Source organism: Ursus maritimus, unplaced genomic scaffold (assembly GCF_017311325.1).
Source record: "Ursus maritimus isolate PB19 unplaced genomic scaffold, ASM1731132v1 scaffold_39, whole genome shotgun sequence".
NCBI lineage: Eukaryota > Metazoa > Chordata > Mammalia > Carnivora > Ursidae > Ursus > Ursus maritimus.
This window is the reverse complement of record NW_024426541.1, coordinates 279,851-285,451: the sequence shown is the minus strand read 5'-3', so window position 1 is coordinate 285,451 and position 5,601 is coordinate 279,851.

Genomic DNA, 5,601 nt, shown 5'->3' with positions numbered 1-5,601 from the left:
TTTCTTCATTCCTCCCCTCATCTCCTTGTCCTCTTCCTCCTTCTTCTGAATAGTGCTGTGTATCTCATACTTTGATTTCTGAACAAAACTCGTGACCTCCACTGTTGAGCCTTTTTGCCTGTTTTCCTGAATCTATTGTTGCCGGGTTCTTGACTAGAATTTTCTTTCTTGTTCCTTTACATTGTGTATATAGATGGTCTCTGAACAACCAACAAACATTTGACTAATAGTTTTTATGTTTCCTTGGCTCCTAAATGCTTATCATCTTTGTACCCAGTGCTTTCCTCTGACACAGTATCACACTTGCGTGCAGACTGACTCAACTCTTATTTTGGCTCATACAGCCTTGACACTTGTACTCTGTATGTGTTTCCACATTGACCTGATATTGTTGGCTAACTTTTATCTACTTTTCATTATGATTTAGATCTTTTGGTCCCAGGTTTTTTGTTTTGTTTCGTTTTTTGTTTTTGTTTTTTCCTTTCTTTCCTTCCTTAAAAAAAAAAAAAACTGTTAGTGAGTACACCAAACACACAGATCCAGACTCATACATATGCAGTCATAGAAGCACATACTTAAACCTCGTTCTAGTCCTGAAGCACCAAAACAGAGTGTGGAAAATCTGCTCTGAATTTCCTTTTTTTTGGCTTAATAGTTAATGAAATATTCAGAGGTTATTGTTTAGCTTAACTATCAGAGTTTAAAAAAAAACTGAATCAAGAATGAAGATTTAAATTCTAGTCCTGGCCTCAGCATTTACTAGGGAAATGTACTCTTAACTTTTGAACATTGATTTACTTTTCCATAAAAATGAAATGATACCTACACTACTACCTCACATATTGTTATGAGACCCCAGGGTAACATATATGGAATATATTCGTGGGTTTCATTGACTACATATAGCTCTTATGTATGTGCATTCACATAATTCTATCTTTAGCATTATCTCATTTTCTTATGATGTAAGGATACTCAAATCAGTAAGAACCACAGAAGAATTTTACTATGGAAGACTTGGTAAACAAGACAGTGTTAATGAAAGCATTTTTCTCTATGAAATATAAATTGTATAATTACCTAGTTGTCTTCATTATTAAGATTTAATATTATCATTGGTATATATTTCATGCAGTAATTGAGTCTACATACTGGTTATGCATAGCTTTGAAACTACGCAGTCCTCAGTCTCAAAATACTAACAGGAGAGAATCTTGAGAATTATAAAAGTAATTTTTTAGTTTAATTTGTAAAATTGGAAAATTAAAAGCAAAATTTATATTTATTAATTTAGCCTTTTTTGAAAATTTACAAGCCCCTTCATAAAATATATCCAGCAGATAGATGGATCCAATTCTGTTATGACAGGTGAAATCATTTATTATGACAGCTTGAGATTTCTTTTATTGAAGTGTACAGTTGCAGTTTGTTATTAATACTGATATTTAATCCTACCGGTTCTAGCTGAGGAGTGGTCTCTTCAAAGACATTCAGACACTGTGACATCCTGTATATATATATATTGTTTATCTTATTTTACCCCCTTGAATATATATGACAGTCATCTGCAGGTGAAAAAAAAAAGAATCATATACATAAGGTGCTGACTGGTGATCAACCACCAAAGGGAATTATTTAAATAAACATGCTAGTGTTCCCTCGAGTTCAGAACAGGGACTTACTCTCTCATTATTTAAGTGGATTGTGAATTCACCAAGAGTATCAGCCATGTGAACTTTCTCTAGTAAGTGCTTTGCTCTAACTCAGGTGTTTTGGTTGGGTGGTGATGAGCACATTTATAGAAAATGGATCTATTATAGATGATAGACTTGAGGAAATTATAATTCTATCAATTTGATTACATCAGTCTGGATATTTATGATTAATTTGATAATTGAATGCATTTATTCAAGTAAAATTAGAATAGTGCCCACACTGAACAAGGCATAGAAGGAACTTCATGGTATAGACCAGCTCTTAACAGAGACAAATCTCCTTTTATCATGTAAAGGGAAGAAAGAGAGAGAGAGCAGAGAACTTGAGCGAGCAAGCAGGGGAGTCTTTCACCATGGTAATCAATAAATGAATAATGGTAATCAATAAATGATTACTTAGTGGATTTTTGCAATCAACCATTCTAAAGATACAGAATTCTGTTAGCCCTTTATAATTCTATAGAACTTTGTGATGACTCAAAAATATTAAGAAAGATCTGTAGCAGAACTTTATAAAACAATGCAATTAAGCAAGTAAAATTCTAAAGGCTAACAGCATAACAGTATATGATTGCAGATGAGTTCATATGCTGCAGAAATTTTTCTGTATTTACTCTTATATATGACTTTTCCATGTTGCTCTGATTAAAATGCTCTTGAAAAGGTTACAAGAAAGTGAGGGTAGTAAATATATGATAAATGTGGTGCCACATTCATTTCCAAAGCCCATAGCAGACATTGTTAATAGATTTCTCATACTTTTTAATTGAACCCCAGAATTTTTTAAAAATTTGGTTCCTTATATAGCCACTAGCAAGTAGAATTGCCACGAAAAATAAACCTTTTAAAAATATTTATGGATGGGGTGCTTGGGTGGCTCAGTCAGTTAAGCATCTGCCTTCAACTCAGGTCATGATCCCAGGGTCCTAGGATCCAGCCCCATATTGGGCTCCCCACTCAGCAGGGAGTCTGCCTCTCCCTCCCCCTCTAGCTCTGCCAGTCCCCCCCCTACTCCTGCACTCTCTCTCTCTCCATAAAATAAAAAAATAAAATAAAAATATTTATGGTGAAGAAATATATACCATGGCTTGTGTGGCATTTGAAGAGATGTTTGCAAGAAGAAGATTCTTAAATATAGAAATCAGAAAGATAATATTAGAACAATATTGGGAACTCCGACCTGATTACTGAAACCAGTTGGTAAGGATGGTACACATAGAATTTTTTAGAAGAAAGCTGAACTGTTAGGAACACATTGTCTAGGCCAAATCAAAGTAGGGCAAATATACTTAAAAAGGGGATAAGGAGGGAAAATATGTAAGTTTGATAGAGTTTTGCACAGCAAAGGACGCCATCAGCAATACAAAAAGGTAACCTACTGAATATTTGGGAGTGATAGATCCAAGAAGGGGTTAATATCCAAAATATATAAAGAATTTCTACAGCTCAACACCAAAAAAACCAAACAATCCAATTAAAAATAGGTAAAGGACCTGAATACACATTTTTCCAAAGAAAAATGGTTAACAGGCTCATGCAAAGATGCCTGAAATGATTAATCATCAGGGAAATGCAAATCAAAACCACAATGACGTATCACCTCACACCAGTCAGAATGATAGTATCAAAAAGACAAGAAATAACAAGTGTTGCTGAGTTTGTGTGGAGAAAAGGGCACCCTCATGAACTGTTGGTGGGAGTATAAACTGGTGTAGCCATTATGGAAAATAGTACGGAGTTTCCTCAAAAAATTAAGAATAGAAATACCGTATGGTCCAGCAATTCCACTTCTGGGTATTCATCCAAAGAAAACAAAAACACTAATTCAATATCTGCACCCCCAAGTTCCCTGCACATTATTTACGATAGCTAAGACACAGAAGCAACCTAGAAGAAATTTTAAAAATGTGGTGTATATATATATATATATATATATATATATATATATATATATACACACACACACACATATATATAATATTGCATATATTGCATATAATATTGCATATAATATTGCAATCACCTGCCCTTAGTGTGTGTGTGTGTTATATATATATATATATATATATATATATATATATATATATATAATGGAATTTTACTCAGCCATAAAGAGAGAATGAATCTTGCTATTTGCACAGCATGAATGGACCTAGAGGGTATTATGTTAAGTGAAATGAGACTCAGAGACAAATACAATATAATTTCACTTATGGTGGAATATAAAAAACAAAAGAATTAAAAAAAAGCAGATTAGACATATAAATACAGAGAACAAACTGATGGTTGCCAGAGGTGAGGCAGGTGGGGAAATGGGAAAAAATAGGTAAAGGCGAGTGGAGATAAAGCATATATTAGGGAAAGAACAAGTCACAGAATAAGAGACAGATAATATAGCCAGTAATATTATAGTAATTTTATGTGACAGATGGAGCTACACTTCCGTGAGCATAGTATAAGTATAAATTTCTCAAATCACAATGTTTATACCTGAAACTAACTAATATGTATTTCAACTTATACTAAAAAATTTCTATATAAAAAAGCAAAAAAAAAATTAAATTTTTTTAAACTGAGACATTTAAAAATTTTAAAAGACATCAAAAGAGATGTCCCAAGATGTTCAAATAATTTTAGGTTTCAATTTGCCTTTGAAAGTCTTTACAGTTTTCACAAACTCATGTATTATTATTATTATTTAATATTTAAATATTGTTTTATTCAATATTATTGTATTATTTAATAAATTCAGGCTTACTATCAAATAGTCCACTATTTCCTCTGCTTTTACTTTGCTACATTATGTTCTCTATTTAAGAGGACAGAGCTATACCAAACTGTAATATATGGGATCCCAACTTTCCCTTTATCAAAACACATTAATGGCTTTATATTGACAATAAAAAGGAATCCACTAGTCTGAAAACTCTGGTCCTTTCCTTTCTACAAAGTCTCAGCATAGATCTTCTCTCTTTTGTTGATCAATCTCCTTCACCAAGGTCTCTCTTTAATACTAACATAAACTCTTTCTCACTTAACAATGTCTAGGTACACTGACCTCTTGCCTGGAATACTCTTTTCCCTGCCTAAATGTCTAATTCTAGAGCTTTCTTAATGTGTTAGTATAAATGTCTCCCCTTAAAGTGATCTTCTGAGACCACCACGCCTAACATAGATCCCTCCCCTTGGTTACTGTCTCTGGAACAGGGACCAGGTCTGTATCTATAACCATGTGATAGATACAGTGGTTGGTACCTAGTAAATATTTTTTTAATGTTTCACGAATGATGGAATTCAGTTGAAAAAGTATTGTGTGTCCATGTGATCTGGTAAAGCAAGCTGCACTGAGCAGTTCATGGTTTTAATCTTTAATATTTCAGTTGATATGCCAGAGCTCATCTTAAGAGTCCCTTTCATGCTTCTACACATCTTCTTCCTGGAATTCACCCCCCTCTCCACTCCTACTGCAAACTCCTATTTAAGGCAGCCTGGCACTTTCTTTATGCTCCTAGAGCTTTTTTATCTGCCAGCATTTTAACACTTGTCACATCATATCCTAATTACCATGTATATCTGTTTTTCCTGCTAGACTGTTTTTCAAGGGCTGAGACAATGTTTTCATCTTTTCTCCATATTCCTCAGCACAGGGCCTAGCACATAATAAGTGCCCAGTTGATGTTCCGTGAATGAATTTGTGATTCTGAAACTCTGGAGAGGGCCATAGGTAGCGACATACGTATTCATTTTTTATTTTATTTTATTTAAGATTTTATTCATTTGAGAGAGAGAGAGAGCACAAGTGGAGGGGAGACAAAGGGAAACAGCAGAAGGAGAGGGAGAAGCACACGCCCCACTGAGCATGAAGCCTAATGCGGGGCTCAATCCC